Source organism: Sinocyclocheilus anshuiensis, unplaced genomic scaffold (genome assembly GCF_001515605.1).
Source record: "Sinocyclocheilus anshuiensis isolate Anshui unplaced genomic scaffold, SAMN03320099.WGS_v1.1 scaffold1189, whole genome shotgun sequence".
NCBI classification, from domain to species: Eukaryota; Metazoa; Chordata; class Actinopteri; order Cypriniformes; family Cyprinidae; genus Sinocyclocheilus; species Sinocyclocheilus anshuiensis.
In genome coordinates this window covers 86,572-99,659 of record NW_015552686.1, presented here as the reverse complement: position 1 = coordinate 99,659, position 13,088 = coordinate 86,572, and the positions used below count along the sequence as shown (strand labels likewise).

Here is a 13,088-nt window from a genome sequence, read left to right as displayed (position 1 = left end):
TAGTATATCTCCATAATCTTACTCTGTATCAACAACTGTCTGATTTGTTCTATATTTACATTATGAATTTGGCCAAATGCATTTTAAGGATTATTTCCAATTCATTGTACATTTCTGTTAAAGGATTTTTTTTTCCTGAAAAAAATGCATCCTTATTATTTATGGAATCATTTTTGTTTCTATATTTTTGAGCCTCGAAGACTTTTTTTTTTGCAATCTTTTATTTTTTAATTACAAAATAATTAGTTTTACTCTCAAACATAGAATGTTTGATTGAATAATAAAGGCACAAAAATTATTCCATAATTATTCATCCTTTTATTCAGCTAGGATACGTTAGATTTATCAAAAGTGACAGTAAAGACATTTATAATGAAAATTATAACAATTAAAGCAAAATTACAAAACAATCAAAATCATGTTTTCACAACAATATGAAGCAGCACAACTGTTTTAAGCACTAATAATAATCATAAATGTTTCTTAATCAGCAAATCAGCGTATTAGAATGATTTCTGAAGGATCATTTGACACTGAAGACTGGAGTAATGATGTTGAAAATTCAGCATTGCATCACGGGAATAAATTACATTTTAAAACATATTTAAATGGAAAACAGTTATTTTAATTTGTGATAATATTACTAATTTTACTATATTTTTGATCAAATAAATTAAGCGCTTGTAAGCATATAATAGACTAAATCTCTAAGTCTTACCGACCTTAAACTTTTTAACATACTGTTTAGATTCATAGTTATCACAATTCATACATTCTATGAGAAACAAAGCCATGACCTGAGTGTTACTAATGAATTCTTCTAATGATCTTAAGAGAAACATCGAAACACACTTAAGTGCAGCATAACATGAGAACTCAATTAAGTCTCATGAGCAATGCAAGAGCCATCTGGGTGCCTGTTCTCATGCTCACACACATAAACACACAAAGATGGCCATCTTAGCGCATTGTATTTGCACCTACCTGTACGATTGAAATGACTGAGCTGACTTACTCAGAAATGTAAAGGAAATCGTGAAATCTGTAGGTTTCAGAGCTGTTGACACAACTACAGGTATCAGTATGACTCAGCCAGTATGCTGCAGATGTGGTCGAGAGCAGACTTCAAACGGACTAGAAAATGCTCTCTCCACAGCAACACAGACGAGGTAAACAGTCTCAGCTGGGGTTATTGATGCCTAATTGACTTCAGTACATCTGCAATTCCATTTGCTTGGCTAAGCATTCATAAGCAGTTTGAAGGCATTAGTGAAGTTCACCAACGTTGAGGGATGTTCGACTGTATAAGTGGCACATCTGTTGCATACAGAAATATAAACGAATATGAAATTAGGTGGATGATGAGATTATCCTAATCCTTGTTTGCAAGTGACTAATGCAGGCATCTCGGACTAAGGCTGTAGCCAATGACATTGAATAGCTTTTTTAACATGAGATTATGTAATTTAGCTTATATCAATATTTATCATTACTTACCTGCCACAGAAATAATAAGGATCTTAATCGCATTTTTTAAATGCAGTGTATAAAATGACGAATCCGTTCAGTTGATTAGCATACTCTCGGGAAGCGCAGGACCCCTGGAAGTAAGCATTTTAAAATCTGCTATCATTGCTCATGGGAATAGAGAAATGCAAAGAGAAATGTGTGCATGCATAGAGATTCGCAAGATGACGTCAATGCAATGCTGATTGACTGAGGGCAGCACAACCACACATACAGGACCCAATTCTTCACTAGTGACTAACTGAGATATGATGTCAAAGACAGGAGAAACAAATGAACAGGGAAAAATAAAAGTCAATCTCATGCTTTTAAGAGCCTGCAAAAAATAAATAAAAAATAATATTTTAAAAATTGCTCCTTGCTGAAACATCTAATATTATATAATGAAAGATGGTGATGTATATGTACATGGCAAACATTGACTGAAATTATATATATATATATATATATATATTAGTACTGTCAAACAATTAATCACGATTAATCGCATCCAAAATAAACGTTTTTTTTTTACATAATTTATGTGTTTGTACTGTGTATATTTTTGTATATATAAATACACATACATGCATATATAGAAAAATATGTTCTGTTTATATATTAAATATATTTATATATAATATAAATTATATAAATATATACATGTAAATATATGCAAATATTTTTAATATATATATTGTATGTGTGTGTATTTGTATATACATAATCAATATACACAGTACACACACATATATTATGTAAACAAAAACTTTTATTTTGAATTAATAAAAATAGCAAAAAATGTATACAATTATACTAATAATATAAATGAAATATTTAATTGATATGATTAAATATGAATTTTAATAAAATTAATAAAAAGAATTTAATAAATACTATTTTATTTACATGACTGAATCAAAAAGAAATAGTGCTGAACAGTTTTTAAATACCACAAAAAAGAGAAGACATAAAATGATATATGGGTATGTTATGTTATATGTTATGTTATGTTTTTTATTTTATTTTATTTTATTTTATTTTGATCAGTGAAATTACCCATACACTAAAATGAGGAGCTTGGCAGTAAATCTCGGCAATAAAACTGTGCCAAAAAATGCATTGTAAAACAGCAAAGAAACACTTGGTATAATAAAACAAGTTGTGGCAAAAAGTACTTTGTTCATTGACAAACATTTTTTTTTCATGTCATGATAATGAACAATATAGTTGTTAGATTGAATTATCGAAAAATAAAGTAAAATATAGTTCACAGCTTTAGGTTTGTCCTGTTAAGAGCAACTGTGCAACAAAAAAAATGCACATTTCAGGAAGTTCCCCTTCACGAGGAAATACCAGCGCCGTAAAACAAAGCCTGACGTTACGAAATCTCACCCCAATCGGTTTCTGTTTACAACCCTAAAATATGAACATAGAGATGAAACAATGGAGCCTCCAGCTCGTAAATGTCCAGCAATTTGTGGTTATGTAAGACGAGCAGACTGAAAGCGCCAGCCCGGAGGCCAGTGTTTGCATTTCCTGTAATCTGAGTATCCGTTCACTCAAGCATGATGTAAATGGATGCCAGTCTTTACTGTGGCCAGCCTTGGCAGCGTCAGCAGCCGCTATACGCCCTGCAGAGCCTGCATGTTCCACCAGGTGAACACGCTTGTATTTTATTGCATTCTTCTGGTGCTACGCATTATGAGAACAACTGCACAACACAGGGACTTGCTTGCATAGGACGCTCTGAGAATAATGGAGGTAGCGAGGTAAAGCAGGGCTGCTCACTGCTGTGTGGAAGATTGTCTTTCATTGCATCATACTGTTTGGAGGACAGAGCTACAATGTCATCAAGATATGGCTGCAAGCCAAGAAACAAAGCTCCCCTAAATATCTATCTAGGTTGCCTGATGTGCCGGCACTCCTACCTGTTTATAAGGACGCCATTGTTTTACCATAATTAGGTTGTGCATCAAATCGTCTCTAAAGACTGGAGGAAGTTAATAAAATCTACCGACTTTGGCAAACAGTGATGTTATGATCTGTACACAAAAGAGAAGCTTTAAAACACAAGCTGTAAAAAAAAATAAAATAAATAGAGTCAATATTAATTTCATGCTGTCTTGACCTTGTAAAACCAGGACGGTAATTGTATCGATAAATGCACCAAAAACACTGACAATTGCTGTTAATATTCTCTGCATTTTGAGAGGGTTTTGAGACTCAGAAGTCCAGATATAATGCTTTAAATACAAGTTCATGCACTATTTAGAACTGAATGGAGAATGCATTTTAAATTTCCAGTTCAATTCTGGAATTTGAGTTTGCATTTGAATTCACATAGCAAATGCAGAACTAAAATTTCAATTTTACAGTAAAATTGATTCAAATAATTTCTATAACTGTACATTTTAACTAGTAAAACATCTCAACAAACTTTTTATGTTGGCTTGAACTGTGCATGATTGCTTGTTTTAAAAAGCTTTAATTTTGAATTTTTATAGACAGAGAACAATAATAATAGAACAAGATATATATATATATATATATAATTGTATTTCTTTTTTGTGGACCAAGGCTATATATTTTACTACTATAAATACTACTTTTTTACTTTTTGGTATACACTATACTTAGTATAAATATATAATATTTATATATATTTTTGTCGACTGTGGTGGAAAAACGTAATTTCCCAGAATGCATGACCTGTGTTGAATTTCTTTGAATTGCAATAAATTCCTCATGCTGTCATTCCAGTTCACATTTAAGTTCAACTTCCTGTTAGGTGTGGCCAGTTTGATTTAAATTCACACTCATGAACTGCAAACCAATTCTTAAATTCTGAATTATGCAAAACCCAGTCTACAAAATGCTCAGACTGTATGTCACAGTCTTCCAGCCTCATTCAAGCACTGCTGCGGATGACAGGCATGGCTGTGCCAGGAACCCGCTGTGGCACGCTGCTGATGTGTTTCCTGTATGGCACTGGCCTCTGGACACAGAGATGGCTTTCTCATTTTGTCCTTGACTACAGATTATGGGGAAACAAGTGCCAGGCCGCAGCATGAAACGCCTAGAGCAACAAAGACACTGCAGGAGACATTTGGAGAAACCATGTCAATACTGCATGAGCATGTGCACGTCTGATCTCTCCAAATATACATGAGTATAAATGTACCAAAAAGATCTCCTCCAATCTCCATATTTCAGCAATCTCACTGATTTTTAAAGTAACACTGCAAGATATTTTGAGCATAAGATCTATGGCCCTCTGCTATCAATTACAGCAGAGTGCATAAACAAACAGGAAACATGTTTACAGTAAAACACTTATAATGGTAAAGTTTGCAGCACAGGAAATAAATAATTAAAATATGCAACTTTTAAAAGCACGAACAAACCACATTAAACATGTTAGCTTGAAACTGATGATAGAATCACTTACATGCAAAGTTAAATCCAGTCTTTTAGCTAAGTTTCTTTTGCTTGTTACCTGTACGGGAAACAGGAAGGGACATAAAAGGAGATTTAACAGTGAAGTAGGCCTAATGTGAAGCGGACTCCGCCCACAGGAAGTTCATCTGCCTAGAAAAGTGCTTTAGGAAACCTCTGACCTGCCAACCAGCTAGGTTAAGTATTTAGTGTAAACAGGTTTTCCATTCATTCATAGATGTTTCCTCAACTAGAACTTACCATTCACCCTGTGATGAAAATGATGGTGGTGGAAATTTTATTTTCATTTTTATTATTATTATTCATTTAGATTTTAAACATTTTTGTATAAAATGCTTAGCTAGCATTTTATGTAGCCTATCCTAAATACACACATTTATATACTTTTTTTAAATTCAATGATTATTTGATTATTATTTATATAATTTTATTCAATTAATTATTCAATGGAAGTAGAATTATAGAATGAATTCAAATAATTTTATTTAACTATTTTTAACTAGAAAAAAAACAGCTTATTTGACAAACCTTGTATGTTGGCTTGACATAGTTGAACAAATATTTAATTATTATTTTATTTTATGATTAAAAATAATAATACACAAATGATCTTGAATCTTGTATTTTTTTACATAATTTTGGGGAACAGTCATACTTTGTGAGAAAATGTATGTAAATCACTTTCAAACAGTTTAATATTGACATTTAGTTTAGAAGTTCATAATTATTTCACTCTTTAGATTACCATAATCAAAAAATGTATATAATATTTGAGTATTTTCATATTTTAAGATAAATGAAGCCATAAAAGCTACATAAAACTCAATAAAACCAAAAACGACGAAGGCATGGAAAAAATGTTATATAACAAAAAGAAAAAAGTTTAAATCTGTTATATTTAACACAAAAAATAAAAACCTCAGTGACATAAAAGTGTCTGCGGTAATTGACAGCAGGCCACACATGTTGCATATAGCCATTAATTTGAAAATAACTCTTACATTTTCTTGAATTGGGATGGTTTCAATTGTTTTCGTTGAAGTTGTAAAACATGAAGACAACATCCAAGTATGATGTAGTAGTTTAGTCTGCACTGGTCCGACCACACTGAGATCATAATGAAATAGTAGCTCTCTATGGGATGTGTCCCTCTGAAATCCACTGCATACTGTCATCTGCAAGACAAAATGCTTTTTTTTGTCATTTTAGTTGATGAGTTACAGTCAATAGGCCTACATATTTGCATTGACACTTCTTAAAGAATAATGCACCCAAAAACGTAATTTTGTGATCATTTACTGACCCTCTATGTAGTTTTTTATTAGTTTCTGTGGAAACATTTTGAAGATGTTTGTTATGCAGCTCCTGCAATACACCTCTCGTATTTCTTTAAAGAGGTGTTTTTGTATCATCTGACTATCTAGATTTTTTTAGTTATCCCAGCTGCACCCTAAAGGCATCTTGGGTTCACCACTTAAATAATCTCCACACGTTCAAACTTGACTCGCATGCTCCAAATAGCCTCTTTTCAGCGAGATATCGGCTGAAGATTGCTTGTTGCATTGCTGTAAATAACAATTAGAGACATTTGTGCTTACACAACAGGATTGCTGTCATGCTGTGCGCTTGCATCCGAGCGCTAAACCTCTCAGTCGACATTGCAGCCGATGGGGATTCCTGTTTGGACGTGTGATATAGGTCACCGGAAAAGCCGTGTGGAGCACTAGCCACTCAATATGGTTCGGTACGTGTCGTTTTGTCCATGACCCACTTGCAGATCGAAGGAACACAGTGTTCCCCTATCGCTCCAGTTGCTATGGTAACACGGCGGGAGAGAGACGCAGGCCGTGGACATCATTTATGCTGCCAGGCAGTGATGTGAGCAAGAGGAGAGTGACAGAGGAATAGAGACACAGAACACACAGAGATCAATACATCTACATGGGAGTAGATTTATGAATTCCCAAGAGGGGAATCCAGAACTCCCATTCATAAAAAAAGGGAAAGGGAAAACCACAGTCGCACATGCCAATTAGTGCTTCCACCAAAAGAGACTTTTCTGCCAGTGGAGAGAAATAAAAGCAGCCACACATATAAATTAAGGCTTTTCCACTCATTTGAATGGGGCAGAGCAGTTAGGACCAAGATCCAAGCTCCAGGACATCAGAGTGCTTAAGCCCGTAAAGCCTGACATATGAAATAACAGTCAGAAAAATTTCATTGTAATGAAATGGATTATTAAACCTTTAGACAAAATATAAAAATGTGCATGTGTTTTTGTTGAATATCATATTTGATACACCAGGCCTTTATGGTTCATATGAATAGCAATTCCAATAGCTTGTAATGTACATCTAAAAGAGAAACTTGAGGATGTATTCATTAGGGCTGGGCATCGATTCAGATGTCCCGATTCGATTTGATTTTGATTCGCAAGCTCTCGATTCAATTCGATTCTTGGTTCGATTCTCGATTTTTTGATTACATTCAGTGAATATAGTTTTAATACAAATGCTATTGATATTTCTAAAAAAAAATGAACAGTAAACATCAGTTTACAAATGGTGAATTAATAAAAAGAAATTAAGAGCCACAGGCCTGTATTTTAAACCTATTCTTTTTTTGTATAAGGTCCTTTTTTAAACAATAATAGGGCCCTATAAAATGTTATTCTTAATTTTTCTGGTAATCAGATGAAGGCATAAAACATTAATTTAATTTATCCTAATCAAATGAAAATTAAACCCTTTTATTTTTTGGCAAACAAAGTGCTGCACAACAGAGGTTTACTGTTAAAATTAAAAAGAAAACAAATGTGATTATTCCTTTAAAAATAAATATTTATTCATATTTATTATTATTAGTAGTAGTAGTAGCATTGTTGTTACATTAAGTCTTAAGACTGCTAAATAGTAATATATTTCTGACACAGTTTCTTCCTGTTAAGCTAAACTTTTATTTTGACGGGTTGCCGTGAGGAACTTGCAGCTGCTGTGTATGTGATATGATGGTAGTTTGTCAAATTAAATGGTAAAATGCTAATGAAGTGACTCTTAGAGCAGCTGGAGATTATATTCGTGTATTCATATCATCATAGTGAGACGACAGAGGCTGAAAACACTGCGAGCATCATCCGCGCTTTAGTAAGTGTGTAGTAAACAAAACAATGCGTCGCACCATCCGCCATCCATTCATTCATTCATTGCGGAAATCATGGCGCCTTTACGCGTGATGTCAAATGCTTCCACACATTTGTAGTAGGCCTATTACTATAGAATTTTACCTGAGCATTGCAAATCACGCATATTGCTTTGTTCTTGGCTCTTGTCAACAGTATCTCCGCCATGATAAGCACTGAATGAATGACAGGATTTCCGTTGTAACATTGCGCAAGGTAAATAAGAGGGTGACATTTAGTGGAGAAGACTAATGATAAGATTCACATTATTCAGGGCCTGTATTTATCAAGCCTCTGAGAATTGCTCTCAAGAACGCTGCTAAGAATTGACTTAAGTGTAAAAAAATTATTGCCTCAAAGCTGTGCTTAAAAGTTAGTTACCAAGCATCTCAGTTGTAATTTAAGCGAAGTATAGGACTAAATCTTAAGTGTCAGTTTTAGAGTTGACTCACGACACTTTGCTGAGCCACAAACAGGATTTTGGATGACGAAATACACATGGACCAATCACTGAATAGATTTCCTTATTTAAGAATATTCTCAGATGAATTCACATTGAATGGTTAAATTCCTAATAGGAGTTTACATTCAACACACATTTGACAATAAAGAATTTTCAAGAGAATACATTATGGTAAGGAAACGAATCGTCATCACAACCTTCAATTTAGGGTTGTGCCGGTAGACGATAGTATGTATCGACTATAGTCAGAGATATCACCTGTGGCTGATTATTATTATTATTATCAGTCAAAAATATAGGCGCCTATCTTTAGTGATGCAGCGAGGAGAGCCGCTTCAGAAACTTGCCGTGGTGCGGCTGGTGAGTAGCCGTGATCAGCTCCGGTGGCCGTGTCGGAGCCGTAATGCACCGCAAACGTGTGCAGTGTAAATAAGGGGTAAGAGATTTATTCATGATACAGTGTAGGTAGCTTCACTGATTATAACGGGAGTGTATTTAAAGAGCATATAATACTCGTGCTAGACTGAAGTCAGTTATGATGTTCTTTGGTAATGTAAATATTCTTTGCTTGTTTCTGTTTGAATAACTGAGGAAATGTAACTGTTTTATTAACTGCTCGTCGTCAAACATTTCAAGAACATTCTTCCTCTCCTGAAAGATTTGCGCACATCTCTGTCTCCTCAGCACCATCACAAGCCCCTACTGGCAACTCCTAACCACTTGAGCGACCTCACGAGCTGTCTTAAATAACTGGGAGAGTAAGGGTGATTCTTAGCTTTAAGAAATTTGATAACTTGCTTTTACACTTAAGTTTGAAAGTAGGAGTAAATTTAATGAATTCTCAGCACTTAAGACTAAAATGGCACTTTGAGAAGCTTGATAAATACAGGCCCAGATCTTGTTTTAAATGTTTGCGGAAATAAATACCGGAAAAGATCGATTCGCCGCTTTTGAGAATTGATATCGAATCGACGTCATTTAAAAAAACGATTAATCAAAAAATTGATTTTTTTTTTGCCCAGCCCTGGCATTCATGTATGGTTGAGTTTGATCGGATATGCAGGACAAACTGAGCGAGTATGTGACCAGGATGGCGGAGTGGTAGGGGACAAATATTTAAGATATCTAAAAGAGCAACTTGAGGATGCATGTATTGTATGGTTGAATTTGATAAGATGTGCAGGACAAAATGCCAAACCATACTAATGCATGTCACCTGGATGGCCGAGCGGTTAAGGCATTGGACTGGGTTCGACCCCCACTCCTGGTAAAAGTAAGCATTTAAAAAAACTTTCATAATGGTGTACTTGTACAGTGAAATGTTCATCAGACTTGTATAGGTGGGCTTGATAGATTACATATTACTAACATGACCAGGATGGCTGAGCAGGTAAGACGTTGCGCTCAATGCCTTACCCACTCGGCCACCCTGGTCACATGATAGCTGTTTATTACTGTGATTTTTATGCTTTTCACAGTGATCACAGTGTGATCTGCAATGATCTTATAGGATTGCTAAAATCGTGCAGTGTAGGAGGCTTAAAAGAAATACATGACAAAGATTGATTTGCCTATAACAAATGTGGATAGATGAAAATCATAGTAATAGCCACCTAACATGTGACCAGGGTGGCTGAGTGGTAAAGGCGTTGGACTTAAGATCTAATTGACAAATGTCCTCGTGGGTTTGAACCACGCTCCAGGTAAAAGCAAACATTTAAACAGTCATAATGGCATTCTGGTACACTGAAATGCTCATCAGACTTGTACAGGTGGGCTTGATATGATTACAACTTGAACTTACTGACCAGGGAGGCGTTTCCCAAAAGCGTCCTTAGCTAACTACGGTGGTAAGTCCCATTGAACTCTATTGGTAACGACGGAATTTGTGACCATAGTTGCTTTTGGGAAATGCACCCCAGGATGGCCGAGTGGTTAAGGCGTTGGATTTAAGATTCAACTGACAAATGTCTTCGTACATCCGAACCCCACTCCTGGTAGGGCTGATCTTTAAAAGACCTAAAAGACATACATGACAAAGATTGATTTGCTTATAACAAATGTTGATAAATTCTAGCATAAAACTCACAGTGATAAACAACTAACATGTGACCAGGGTGGCCGAGTGGTTAAGGTGGTTAAATGTCCTCGTGGGTTCAAACCCCACTCCTGGCAGGGCTAATCTTAAAAAGAAAAAAAAAACTAAAAGACATACATGACAAAGATTGTATCTTTAAAACATCTGACAGACAAACATGTTAAGGTTACAAACATTTGATTTTAAACTAATGTGGATAGATAAATGCAAACATAAAAAACAGTTAGTAGTTGCGACCTTACATAAGACTAGACTTCTATCCAAAGTGACAGTAAAATGCTAGAAGCAGCAAAATGCCTTAATGCCATTTTTTTTTTTTAAATAGCTGTATGTCCATGGATGTACCGTATACAGTATATTAGGAATGGAGAACATTTGTTTGCATTTGCTTTGTGATTTCACTGCATATCAACGGATATGGAGCACTTTAATCAATGTCTCAGTATGTCTAGAAAAAAAAAGCGCATAAAAAAAGCCACCATAAAACCTATTTAACAAAGAATAAATTATGTTTTTCTCGAGCCCAAAGCTGCAGTCTCCACAGTTGGAAGGCGTAAGGTGGGCGGTGCATAAACTATATGTCATTCTCAAAATAGCCGTAAATGAAAGCTAAGGCTGTAATCAGAGAGTCTTACTAATTAATGAAACATGAAGGCAAAAAGGACCCCAAGCAGATTGTGACCTCAAACCTCCTCTGTCGTTACGAACTCTCAGTGGAAACACAAACTATGCACAGCGTGACACTTTTCTGGGGTTTGGACTCAAGGGCATCCTTGGATAGCACACAGACACATGGTGAATCACCTCCGCACCCATCCAGTGGAGTTTCTAGGGATGAGTCATCCTCATTAATGGTCGGCTGTTCGGGAACATCCGCGCAGCCGCAGAAACGCTCATGCACGCTCCGTCTTAGGCGGAATCCCCTTCTCTGCATGCCTAACAGAACCCCAGCAGCTATGCAGTGCAGCGGATGAAGTCCACAACGCTGTTGTTTCAGGTAGTTCATCTGCACGATGAGTCATCGACCGTATGGGCTGGTCATGCATGCACACATACGCAACCATTATTGCATGGCAGAGATGAACTGTGCAATAATAAGAACATTCAATCAAAGGTTAATGCGATGCATATTTTTATTCAAGATACATACCACGTCCTTGCCACATCTGCAATAGTAGCTGTCATTTTTCACACATTACCGGCACATATATCATCAGAGAAGTCGATAGGAGCCCTGGAGGCATTTAGATGGGCTGGTTTCACAAAGCTATTATTCTGCTGCGGCTCCTTGACATTGAGTTTGTCCTGGCTAATGCTTCCCCAGCCTGTAATGATAACACGTCTGAAAGGTTTTGAATGAGAAGACACGTTTGTCTTTGGCATGGCATATTTCATTAGCTGTCCAGGCCAACCAATATGCCACCAAATGCTGCCAAGTTCCTGGGAAAAGCACTGGCGGTAAGATCACATTTATTTGAATGAATTATAGCATTTATTTTAATTAATTATCGATCGATCGAGAGAAAGAGATGACAGTTGTGTGCTTTACCTGCATGCTGCTTCTGCGCGTCTCTCTATATTTCTTAAATATACACATGTATGTGTGTGTGTGTGTGTGTGTGTATAAGCAAAAAATGTGTTAATGTATTATGTAACTGTATTAAATATTGTAAAAATCTAGAAAAATTTTACATATTAATTAAATGCATCCATCCAAGGGTCAATGCTTGTTTCGATGGTCTAGGAAACAGAATGCAGAAATGGCAATGACATTTGCATGCATGTAAACTACTGTACACATCAACCAGTGTTTGATATCTGTGTGAATGTTGTATTTCTTTACTGTAGTCAGCATGTGTTGTATCACTGTTTCTATTTAAAGAAGATTCATGCATCTCTGCTGTCTAACAAAATGACCTGTGCTCTCACATCATCAGGGATATAGACTTCAACCAAAAACAACCATGACAACGCGCTCATCACCACGGCAACCCGACTCATTGAGCTGCAGAGAGCAAGTTCGCCTAATGAGGGATACATAGTGTTCCCTCTCCACTCATGGCTGCGGCACATGGTACGATTCACACCGCACCTGTTGATTTAGACTCCACTGCCAGACAGACATGACAGCAGACAGCTCACGTCTCAATTCAAACATGCACTAGACTGACTGCATCCACAGTACAGCATCTATTTAAATCTTTTCTTTGTTCTCTCAGTGTTTGTCATTGCATTTCAGTGCATCGTTTAATCTAGGATGGCAGGGAGACTCAGAGGAAAACTGTAGAGATCGCTCTTTCATAGCTCAGGAGACTTCATGGAGTCCTGAATTACAATATGCTTCAGCTTTGTCTCCGATGCTTCTACAATTCCATAATAAACAG

General features: G+C 36.0%; 1 long non-coding RNA gene across 1 annotated transcript in view; it reads left to right on the top strand.

The window, feature by feature from the left end:
- Window positions 1-12,838, top strand: part of LOC107667611 (uncharacterized) — a 23,780-nt gene extending 10,942 nt beyond the window's left edge. The window contains exon 3 of the long non-coding RNA XR_001631802.1: window positions 12,826-12,838. This is a non-coding gene — a long non-coding RNA (uncharacterized LOC107667611). The remainder of the gene's footprint in view (window positions 1-12,825) is intronic.
- Window positions 12,839-13,088: the final 250 nt, after the last annotated feature.